General features: G+C 37.9%; 1 protein-coding gene across 7 annotated transcripts in view; it reads left to right on the plus strand.

Moving 5' to 3' along the window:
* Positions 1-12762, plus strand: part of znf536 (zinc finger protein 536) — a 486877-nt gene that overhangs the window by 55285 nt on the left and 418830 nt on the right. The window lies entirely within an intron of this gene.

Consider the following 12762-nt stretch of genomic DNA (forward strand, 5'->3'; position numbering starts at 1 on the left):
ATTTCCACCACCAGCACTATCAATGCCTTGACATTGTCTTCTTTCCCAGACTTTCTTGGCCAAATGCAAATGACAGTTTTGATGTACAGAAAAGGTTCCTAAGGTACACACAGACAATGCTATCTTAACATAAATGTGTTATATAAACAGATACTGCCACCATAATTCCCATAAACTGTTAACAGCTAGAAAATGAGTGGCTGTAATTTAGGGAAAATTTGCCCCTGCTGTCCAGATTTTTGCCTGTCCCTTCTTGCTAACATTTTCCTCTGTGTGGCCCTACTTCATATTTGCTTTTTGGTCTTTTCAAGCATGTATTCATGTTTGTATTTTTGTAAACTGACAGCAAGCTTTTTCTTGAAATGAGAAGGTGGTGCTCACATTATATGAGGAGGAAGGAAAGTTTTAACCTCTCTGTTGTGGATGTGAGCAAACAAAGCTATCAATGGAATGAGAGAAATATCACTGAAATATCACCATGCGCTTGTTGTTTTGAAGGCAGGTTCGTAAGTTATGGAATTGGCTTACAGTTGGGGGGAAATGGAGCAGTATATACTCATAGATTATAAGTTGCCCTCATGTATACATCGAGGTCAGGGTTTGGGGCCCAAAATATGGATATGGCCCATGGATGTGTTGAAGGTACAATTTAGGGGCATGTAACAAAGGATTTAAAGGATGAAGCAAAGGGAAATGATGCCAAAAAGCTTTCAAAATTCCAAGTATTTTTTTTAAAATAAGAGTTAAAGTATACTTACATTCACTTAGGCTGACCCAGAATTTCTATATTAAATTCTTTAGATACATAAATAAGAATACAGTATCTTCCTATTCTATGTACTGTGCTTTTGATAAGAATTGCCCCTCCACACCTCTAGTTAGTAAAAGAGAAAAAAACCCCAAGATGTAGCTGGAAGCTGTGCAGTTAATGCCAATGTAGTTTGTTTCAAAAAGTTAATGATACCTAATGTGTGTTCCTTTGACCTGCAGATGTATGGATTAGCCAAGGCATTGGTTCCTTTGGCAAGGTAAAGTGAATATACCCTATCAGATAGTGAATGAAGAGTTTGTTGTATTTAATTTGATTCCCACTGAAGATCCTTTATGCATTTTCTCCAACCTCAGAAAACTTCAAACAATGTGTTCTTTGCTGTAGACATAACAGCAATAGGAACCCTAGTCATGCACTGCAGAAACAGTTAAGGAAGAGTTAGCAATAATCAAGATGGGAAATTATGATAAGAGGCACATGTTGGCAGTCTGCACAGAGGAAGAAAGGACTGGGCCTCAAACAGGTTCTCTGAGGGGAGGAAGGGTCAATACGCAATATGGATTAGAAGAATGGATTGGAGAGAAAGGGAGAGAAGCCATTGGGATGAGAGGAAAGGGACATAATTACCAGTAATGGCAAAAAGCTGGAGAAAGGGAAGGGACTGCGAAGGAAAAAAGTCAAGGGAGAAATTTGTAGTACAATCAGGTACGCCAAAAGTAAGTCCGACCGGACTCATTGGAACGTGCTCCCAATTATGCATGTATGAGATCTCAACCTTAACGTGCAATAGACAAATGAACCATTCTGTGCAAAATCCACTTAAACAGGAATGCAGCTATGAAACTAGAATTCACAAACTAAATCTGAAATGCTGTGGTCAATTGATAGTTTTTGGAGCCTCTTTGCACATGCCATGTATCAATTGATTTCACTTGATATCTCAGAACCCAATATATGACATGTTGTTGTGTGCCTTTTCTGACTTACAGTTCTCCTAAGATAACTCCATCAGGGTGTTTTCCTGGCAGAATACATTTAGAGTGGATTTGCCCTTGCCTTTCTCTGAGGATGCTCAAGGGATCACAGTGGGTTTCCTGGGCTGAGTGGGCATCCAAACCTTGGTCTCCAACACAACATCACTCCATGGAAAATCTTTTGTTATTGTGCTTGGATAGCAGGGAAGCCAAAGCTGCCTTCTAGTGAGACCACTGGTCCATTTCTCTTAGTATTGCCTACATAGTAACTACTAGTTCAAACTCTGGGGGATTTCAGACAGGTGCATTTTCCAACCATATACTGAAATACCAAAGAGTAAACAGGGACCTTTGGCATTCAAAGCATGTGCTCTACTACTGAGCTGTGGTCCATTCATACATGTGCATGATCACTTGATGCTATAATTAACAAGACATTGATGTGTATACTTGAATTGGCTCTGATTTTACTGATGCTTTTCCTTACAGCTGTGTCAAAATATTATTGCGCAACAGCTCTTTACAGACCTTGAAGATTTAATACACATACACTCTTCCTTATCTATTATTTTTTCTAATGTATGGATCTGTTAACATTAAGAACACACATAACAAAGTTCAGATGCTGCAGAACGAGTTAAAGTGAACAAATAGTTTGCACTTAGGCCCAGTCTACACTGCCACGTAATCCAGTTTCTGAATCCAGATTTATCTTCTTTGAACTGGATTATATGGCAGTGTAGACTCATACAATCCATTTCAAAGTAGTTAATCTGGATTCAGAAGCTGGATTACATTGAAATGTAGATCCTTAAATCAATGAGAGAGAGAGAGAAGAAGAAGGCAGAATCTTTTCCTTTCATGCTGTCTCAGGCAAAAGCAAACCACTGCAGCTTCTCCTATCCTGTATATCCTTTCTCATGAATAACTTTTGCCATTTTGAAAGCCCTGGCCTTGAATTTCCAAGACCTGAACTGGATGGCAATGGGAGGGTTTTCTTGGAGAGCTGCTGCTTTCAAGTTGCGTGTTGGCTTATGGCAACCCCATGAATTTCATAGGATTCTCTTACTCTGAGATGGTTTTGCCAGGAGGTTGAAGCTTGACTTGGTGGCCCATAGTTACAGGGACTACAATGATAACGAAAGAAACCCCTTGCAGCAAACAACAATGTTTAATCCAAATATAAATTGCAAATCTGTGGGGGATTAGATGTGGCTTAGTTTAAAACAAAGACTTAACCCTCCTTCCACTTGTTAGACCAGTGTCAAATCCAAGATTGAGAGTTCTGTGTTTGTTATTTATGATAGCTAATTGTGTGAATGGTGTCACTTGTATTTTTCTTCAACAATAAATAAAAAATGAACAAACATATAGCCAGGAACCCATAGTGTACTTCTTATGGATCAGTCAAATTGGAAAAAAAGTATCTGTAGCAGGTTTTGGGAGCAAAACAAGAGTTGGATGGGAAAAAAACCCATGCCAGTTGATGTTAAATGAGTTATTTTATTACTGGATCTTGAGGGTTTTTTTGTTTGAGTCTGCCTTGCAAGATGTTGAAATAGGAACACTACCTCCTGATATATGAGAGTGCCCTATAATGTTATATGTAGGCAATCTTGGTGGGTCATTCTACATTCCCTTTGAAATGTAATGCAGTAGTGATGTTATAAAACACTCGTGAATGCTGTTGTACTAATTTGTTGTACCTCTTTGAGTTTACCACACTGGAAATTAGCACTAGCTGGACGCTGGCCTGATTGTGCCACTAAAATATTCATTCTTAATCAAGTAATAAAAATAAATGCATAAATGTGTTTTTGAGAATAGCTTTGAATTCTGTCTCAGCATTCAGGAGAAGGTTTTAATTAAAATAAGTAGGCTTGTGTATGAATAAAGGAGGTGGCAAACTTCATAAAATGTTAGGATGATTTAATGATCAAATGTCTTTCTTTTCTTTGATTCATCAGCATTTGGTCATCTTGAAAAATGGCTCGTTTGGGCACACTTTCCTCCATCCCCTTTCCCTTCCCTGGTTTTCTATTGTCTTTGCATGTATATTGATGCCCATCTGCTCCTAATGAAAAATACCTACATTTACAGCAGGCACACAAGTGTACCTTGGGATAAATGTATTATTTATAAAGACCCATCATCATCACACCCACCCCTCACAGTTACATTTTATGCTTCGTGTTGGTGTACTCCTGTGTCTTGTTGGCAACGCAATTAGTTGCACCATGGGAAGCTACCAGGTTCAAAGCCAGCCATGTAAAATCTATTTCACCCCTTATTAATATGTGGGCTTAAAAAAATAAAAATAAATAAAAGCCACCACCCAGCAAATAATGAACCACTGCTTTCGGAAAAGGAAGGCATATGTGATGCCAGTTCAGCTGTTGTGTCCTGTGTTTTAAAATTAATTATATTTATATAAACACATGCAAAATACATATGTCCTCAATCAGAGGTTCACTGTTAAATGTACAGTCATAAGTCTTCCTAGTAGGAATATTTATCATGACAATAGAACTGGGATTTTAATCTTTGTACCTAGGAAAAAGTGACAAATGTTAATTTTTAACTTTCCACAGAATTCTATGAAATGCTAGGATGATGAATCGAAAGGCACCAACCTTTAATTCAGTGTAACTCCCTGCTGAAAGAAAGGATGGCCATCTGCCAGGGGTGCTCTGGTTGTGCTTTTCCTGCTTGGCTCTCATAGTCTCTTCCAATTCTGTGATCCCTTCCTCACAGGCCACATATACAGTGATATACACATAATGCAGTTTGAAACTGCTGTAGCATGTCCTAGCTTGCTGTCCCTTCCCCTCCTCTCTTCCCTTGGTGACTAAATTGAGTGCAAACTATTTTTGCACCTTGAACCCAGCTTGCAGCAATTCAGGAAGATAGAATGAAAGGGGAAAGAGGGAGGACATGAGAGAAAGCAACTGAAAAAATGGGATGACAGAGAATTCACCTGGATTGCCCCAGCCATATTGAGACCATTGTTGTCTATGCATAAGGTCTTCTGTGTTTTAATATCTTTTATTCCCTTATGCACATTATTGCAATCATTATTATGATTGTTAGATAATTTTAAAGGAAACTCTTAAATTATTTAGGGTCTCAATTTATCTGGTCATTTGCCATATTTTTGTGAATGAAACTGTTAACTGAGACACATCAGTATATATGTGCAATCAAGTTGCTTGTTGGCGATCCCATGGATTTCATACTGATTTCTTAGGCAAAGAATAGTCAGAGGTTTTGCTAATTCCTTCCTTTGCAATATATCCCACAGCAAGTGATATTTGTTGGGGCCTCTTATCCAAGTACTAACCATGGTTGACCCTGCCTAGCTTCTGAGAGCAGGTGGAAAATAATGTCTTTAGGATATTTAAGTCCTCAGACACATCAGTACCTTTGCTTTGCATCTTGATCAAGAGATAAAAGTGACACCACATGGTTTATATTTGCAATAGAAATCTTAGTAAGCAATTATACCAAGATGAAGATCTAACAGGAATACAAGTGAAAAGCCAAAAATACAAAATAAAGTTATTTGTGGATGACATTATTCTAATGTTGGAAGACCCACAGAAGGAATTTCCTAAAATGATACACCAGATCAACCAATTTGGACTAGTTACGGGACATTCAATCAATTTACACAAAACAAAAATATTAGTGACAAAGCAAAATAACAAAGAAAAAGAAGAACCAAGACAGAAAACAGGAATTAAAACAGCCTCCCAAGCAAAATGTTTAGGAATAAACATAACTATGAATATTAAGGATGTATATAAAAATAAACGAAAAAACATGGAATGAAGGGGAAAAAAAGACTTGAAAAATGGATGAATTTGGAGATCTCTCTTCTAGGGTGGATATCCACAATAAAAATTAACATCCTACCCAAACCTTGCATCTTGTTCCAAAATATCCCAATTGTTAGTGAGAAAAAAGAATTTAAGAACTGGAATGCTGAACATACAAGATTTATTTGGAGAGGAAAGAGAGAAAAATGGGATATAAATAAATAGAAGAGGAGGAGGGGGAGAAAATTGAAACATTCATTTTGGAGGCATGGCCCCTTCAGAAGAAAATAAAGCAGTGTAGTTAAAAAAAATCAGGGATATGTAAAAGTTTCTTAAGAATTAAAATAAAGCCAGTGACAGTGATGCAATTGTGTGTAATTTGTTTCAGTGAGTAGTTTGCCAAACCCATCAATCTGCTCTGGGTTAAGGCAGAAGGGCTGGTGAATTTTTTTGCACTTAACTGCCCTACTCTTGTAGTAATAGCCTGTGGTCACAATCTGGCAGACCAGAGGTGCTATGCTAGCATCAAGAACTGGCCAGACACAGACACAAGAGCAACTGAGCATCAATTGGGCAGGGCAAAGGATTTACAGTGGATTACAGTTTTTGAAGTTTGCATCTTTTGCATCTACATCTACAGTTTGCATCTACAGTGTTTGCTTGTTGCATCTTTCAGTTTTTAAAAACGAGTTTTTAAGACAGCTTATCGGATTTGAAATAAAATAAAATGATACAATATAAATGTAAAAATACAAACATCACATCTGAAAACATACAGGACAGTGCAGGGGTCCTCAAACTTTTTTAAGTGGAGGGCCGGTTCATGGTCCCTCAGACTGTTGAGGGGCCGAATTATCATTTGAAAAAAAAAACGCACAAATTCCTATGCACACTGCACATGTCTTATTTGTAGTGCAAAAAACCCCCAACAACAATTATTTGTTTGTTTGTTTGTTTACTACATTTATACCCCACCCACTCTCATCCTGAAGGGGGCTCAGAGCAGTTTACAAGTTGTATGTACATACAATATATTATATTATTAGCATAGCACAATATTAACATTATATATTAGTATATTGTACTATACCACTATACTGTAATATTAAGAATATTACATTTAATATATAATTAATATTATTATATTGTATTATTATTAGTATTATATTGTATTACATTATAATATTATTATCAATATTATATGTATATAGGTATACAATATATAATATTATTACCATAGCACAATATTAGTAAATGAAAAAAAATACAATATTTAAAAATAAAAACAATTTTAACCTACATAATCCTACCAGGATTTCAATGGGAAGTGTGGGCCTGCTCCTGGTCAATGAGATAGTCAAGTTAATTAGGATTGTTGTTGTTGTGTGCTTTCAAGTCATTTCTGACTTTGGCGAGCCTAAGTCTAAAACTGAGGATGGGGGCCAGGTAAATGACCTTGGAGGGCCACATCCAGCCCCCGGGCCTTAGTTTGGGGACCCCTGGGACAGTGGTTGGCATCTTGTTTGTGCCAACTAGAATAGATCCATTCAGAGAGTTGTTGAATAGTGAGCACCTAGATAAATCATATTAATTAAATGGGTGAGGATTTAGGCCCCAAATAGCAAAGGTTAAATGGCAGTATCAAAAGTAATAGTTCTTCATCTGAAAGTCTAATGGCTATTAAATTTGCTCCAAGTGAACTACTGGAGAGCATTCTGTGGAAATTCCAGTAACAAAAGAAATGTGTACCAGTGACTTTTGTATCAGGGCAACTTTCATGAGGGAAAGGGTCCTTGAGAACATGGAAAAGAGGTCTAGCTTTCTAGTTACAGTATATCCAAACATTTAAAAGAATTGGTAGTAAAACACATTACTTTTAGTAAATCTTTTATAAGGATATTACATCTAATATATGTCAGATCATCTTGTGATATGTGTCAGACTTTCTTCCAAAAAGTAAAAAGTAAAATGTACAATGAAAGCCATGAATGATGTATTAAGATATTCAACAATCTTAACCACAATCTTTGTTCTTTTCTATTATTTCCTGCAAATATAAAGGATGAAAGATCTAGCACTTCAGAATTGGTAGCGCCTATAATACCCAAATGATCAAATTCTGTATTGCAAATAAATAGGGAGGCAGCTGATGTTGTGGGAAATTAAAGATTCAGCCCTGAAAGGGACTCTGATACATACTCAAAGCTGGGAAGATATTTATAACTTTTTTTCATACATTTTTCCAGTAATGAACTGGATCAGTGCTATGTGTTTGTCTGTAATAGCCCTAGCTGTAATTCACTATTTTTCAAGGTAACAGCTTTGTTCCTTATTACTGTATGCGTTCTCATTACTGGGTGGGTTTTTACTAAGCCTGGTCCATGGGAAAGTGAGGAAGAATGGAGTAGGGTTCCGCTAGTTGGGAATAGGATGCAGCAAAAAGGATGCAGCAGGCAGGCAGGCAGGCAGGCAGGAGAAGACACATGGAAGTCATTGACCAGAGCTGCACTTGAGATTAAGCTTTGTTGGAACCTAAAAATAAAACTTTTCAAAATGTATCTGCCTCCCAGTCTTTTGCCCAAATGATATTGCTGCCAGAAAGAAGAAAAAAAGTCAGTGGTGGGTGCATGGTGTGTGTGTTGAGCTGTCATTGCTTTGCTGGCAGTTCCTAACTGTGGCACAGGATTTGCACTTCAAACTGGATGTGGCGGTAGGGAAATCTGCATTGTTTGTTATGTTTGAAATTAGGATGGCCAGAGATGGCAGTGGGAAGCAGAGAACATTTCCTTGTATTTTTCAATGATATAATAATAAAAACAACAGGTATAGTTACGTTCAAAGACATGCTGTGCTAGTCTAGATTAATGTGCAAAAGAATTTTGTAGCATCTTTGAGGCTGAGAGAAAGACTTTTGTAGCATTAACTTTTCTTGAGTTAGAGCTACTGCATTAGATGCAAAGTGTGGTAACATGTTAGTAATAAAGAAAAAACAGCAGGTTACATTTGGACTGCAATACAGTAATAGGCAGTGGTCTGTTGGGTAATCAGAAGGATGGGTAAAATAACTGGTTTCTTTGGAAAAATGATATTCTGGACACACTGAGCTGATGTTAGGTTAGTTTGTGTCAATGATATTGGCTCACAGCTGAGACCTTTAATGCAAGCAGTCTTTTACTAGCATTACATACCTATTTTCCTTCTTACATTGTTTTCTAAAAGTAAACAAGAATTCACTCTTAGCTTATATGAGGCTGTCAGTGTGTTGCAGGTGAAAGTGAGCACTTGGTGTTGTGCGGTGTCTTATATTTACAGAAACAATTGGAGCTAAAAGAAACCTGACAACTTTCAGCTGATGGTTTCTGAAAGCTCAGTGTTCAATAGCCCTCAACATTTCCAATCTCTTCCTTGTGGCACATAAGAAGGTGCACACTAGCCAACTGAACAAAGCTTAGTGGGAGGAAAGCATGTGAAGGGCCTCTTAATGCACAGGCTTCAAATGGAGGGGAAAAGCTCCTGAGCCGTGAAGTTTTTGCTTCAGTCTTTCACATTTTCTTCTTTTTCTTTTTCTGAAAATGGACAGGGTTGATGATGGCATGAGTGGTGAAATTATTTGAAGGAGGCATTCTTTTGCAATTTGGTTTAGGGATGGAAAACTCTGTGTATTTTTGCTCCATGTTATTTTCAAGTGTGTTTATTTATTAACGAGTTGTCGTTGTTTTTTGCAGGCAAATTTACACAGGTATATCCATATATTCAAAATGTGCCCTCTCTTTCAAAATATGCATTTCTAGATATTTCATCTCAACAAGTATATTTGAAATGCAACAAATAGATTTAAAATTGCTTTGTTTTCAAGCAACATATTATATTGTGACATTTGAGATATACAAAGTCTGATGAATGACTAACACTCTAATCTGGAGTTTTGGAGTAGGTCAGTTTGTATCCAATTTTTTCAAGAATCAGATACCTCTGGAATCCTCAGGTTGTGATGCCTATGTTTGCCCTTCCACCAAAGCAAGGTATCTTAGAAGAAAAGTCAATTTTAGTCTCTGTGTAGACATAGGGAGTAAAATGAAGGTTGGGATACCATAGGATTTTGTCTTGGATGGGGAACAGATTAACATTATGCAATAAATGTGTTTGGTGTGGCAATAGAAAGTTTATCTTCTACAAGTGAGGTGGAAAAACTGGTTTAGTCCTCCTAGGCTATTGCCTTCAGGGAGAATTATCTCCTGACTTTTGTCTATGCAGCTAGAAATTGTGACATTTTTTTTAAATGAGGACTTTTCTTTCCTTTTAAAGTCAACACATTTTGAGAAAAACATGTTCAAATAATTGTCTTACACCTAGTCATGTTCATCTTTGGTATCTCCAGTCCTTAATCTTGAAGCCTACCTTAAGCAAACTTGACAAGGTAGGATAATTAGAAGGAGTAACTGAGGAGCCCTATGTATGCATATAGTCACTTGCTCCCTGAGATCTGACCCATGAACAGTTTAAGAACTGTTTTACTTATATCATTGGATGTGCTTGTTTTTGTCACATTACTTAAGGATATAGTCAGTAGTACATAGCGGTCAGTTTCTTTTGTTAATTGTTATCCAACTTGGTAGTTATCCAACTTGGTAGAACTTTGTTGTTTTGCTTTTTTAAAAGGGCATTCTTGAATCTCAACATACAAAATATCAGCAGTTGTCCAATATCAGAGTTTTTCATTGTAGAGATCAAATCTTGTCCACATATGCTTGGAACTTCATTCCTTTGCCCTCTCTGCTCCATCTAGGCAATGTTAAGAAAGTATCTCTTTCAGAATTGGCAGATTTCCTTCTTTCTGCCTACAATTCCCACCTGCAATATGCAGCTGGTAGCTGGAAGTGAAAACCCACTGTTCCTTTCCCATGTCCTAATATCAACAGTTCTCCTGCTTATCCAAACTTTACTTATCCAAATGTGTTGGAAGTGAGCTGGCATTTAGAACTACAGAATGTGAGCCAAAGCATTGAAAGTTCTTGATGCTAGGAGTCAAGACAGGCATGGCTCACTACCAGTTTGGTTTTATGTAATTATAACAATATATATTAAGGAAGGTTGTTTTATGAAATACCATATCATGTTAACTCTATCACAAACAGGTTGCATTGGTCTTGAATATCAAGCTTATGTAGCATTGTCCTTACCATAGAAAGCATTACAGGAGACACCTTATGTAGGAACATTGGGACTGTGCTTACACACATATATACACTTCCCTAAGAAGGTTGTCATCACCTTTCATAAGAAATAGTTTTGTTTTTCCGGGGCAATATCTTCCTTGCGGAATTTCAAAGTGTATGTGCTATTAACAGTTGAAGAGAATTAGTTATCCATAGTCAATGGCATATTGATGTAGCCTTCCCCCTCCCATTTCTTCCCACATCCAGTACATGCACATTTGTTTTAAGTGCAATATCCACATGACAGTGTGAACCCTAGTGGCTAAGAACATGGGAAAGAGAGAGGGAGACAAAGAGCCTGAAACAATTAGAGAAGGGATGAAATGACCACAACTTTATTGATTACAGCTTGGTAGGGTTTGTAAGACATCTTAGACAACAGTCCTTCCTGCCTGCTGGAAAATCAGTTTGGTCCCACCAGACTCTTAATCTTTGGGTGTTTCTCCTACTCAAACCTGGAAGTGAGGCCAAGTGCCAGCCTCACTTTGTACCTTAAGCCTCACTTTGTAGCTCTGTCCTTTTGGAGAAGATCAGACTTCCAGCTTCCACCAGAAATGGAACCAGACCAATGCTAATAATGTCTCTGGAGGTGACAAGAGAAAAACACAAAATGCGTTAAGATTTTGAAAAGATGATTGCCTTGAGGGGGGGTGAAAACTTCAAGAACAAGAGTCCAGTTGTACTGTTTTCTAAAATGTTGCCCCATTGCCATCACTTGGTGGGGACTAACAACCTCATCACATGGGTAAAATTGTCCATCCTATGATGCTTTTTCAGAGACGGAGTCCATCTAATGACATAGATTTACTTCTGGTGAGCCTCTGTCCCTGAACTGAGGGGGAAGTGTTGTAAGAGGGAACAAGGAGAACATGGGAGGATTTCCGTGTTCTCATTGAGAAAAACGGGGGGAAGCTGGACGGCAAATCTTTCCCCATGGGATACATAAGGGGTGACATGGGACGATGGGTTCCCCACACTGCCTACCAGATTTGCCACAATGCATGGTGAATCCCCCCATTATTTTCTACAATTTTGACCTCAATGTGATGAGGTCCAAAGCCAAATAAATAAAGTAGGCAAGCAGGGATATATAAGGCAGCCCAAAAAGGTAAGGTGACCAGGCTGAAGGCAAGCATGCCCTCTGAGACCTGACCTCCAGTCTCCAGTTGGCCATTCTGATGGTCTGGCCAGGTTTCTTAAGGTATCTTCAGAAGATGGCATTGCTGCATCCAAACCTGCCCTAGACCTGACTGTCACAAACTAGAGATCCTTGGGTAAGCGAGGGCCCACTAAGGTGATAGGATTGTAGGAATTTTGCCAGAATAGGAGCTGTCACCCACATCTATCTAATATCATTTGACAACTCTTTAAGAATTGGTCATCTGGTTGCTAAACATATGTGGCACATATTTTACTCTGTAATTTCCCTTTTACAATAATTTAGGTCCAGATAGAGTTCCAGTCATCCTTCCAGTGTTTCATAAAAACTTCGGTAACTACAGTGCAAGAGAAATATCATTACTGTTTTATCATTCTGTTCGCTGAGCTCAAATAGAATTATCATGTGAATTGTTTCCCCTCGCCTCCCGTCCCCTTGAGATCACAGCTCTGTTATCCTTTAAACTTGTTTCAACCATGCCACGAATTTAGGCTGTCTTTCCCAACAAAGGTCACAGTGTGACCAGCCATTAATAGTCATCTGTCTGAACGGAACACTTTAGTCCCATCTGTAACCTATTCTGATGCAAGTGTAAATCTCATATAGACAAATATGTTTTTCAGACTGGATTTACATACATTTTATGGATTAGAATTAGGCAGTATGCTTTTATTGTAGTCCGGGGCTAACTAGGTTAAAGGGTTTGCCTTGAACATTCATACAGACGTTACTTTAGAAAAGATTTTTTTCTCTTTTGCATCTTTTCCCACAAATTAAAAACAAGCTCCCGCCACATAAAATCAAAGGGAAAAAGGGTGTTAAA

The sequence above is a fragment of the Anolis carolinensis genome, unplaced genomic scaffold (assembly GCF_035594765.1).
Source record: "Anolis carolinensis isolate JA03-04 unplaced genomic scaffold, rAnoCar3.1.pri scaffold_9, whole genome shotgun sequence".
Taxonomy (NCBI): domain Eukaryota; kingdom Metazoa; phylum Chordata; class Lepidosauria; order Squamata; family Dactyloidae; genus Anolis; species Anolis carolinensis.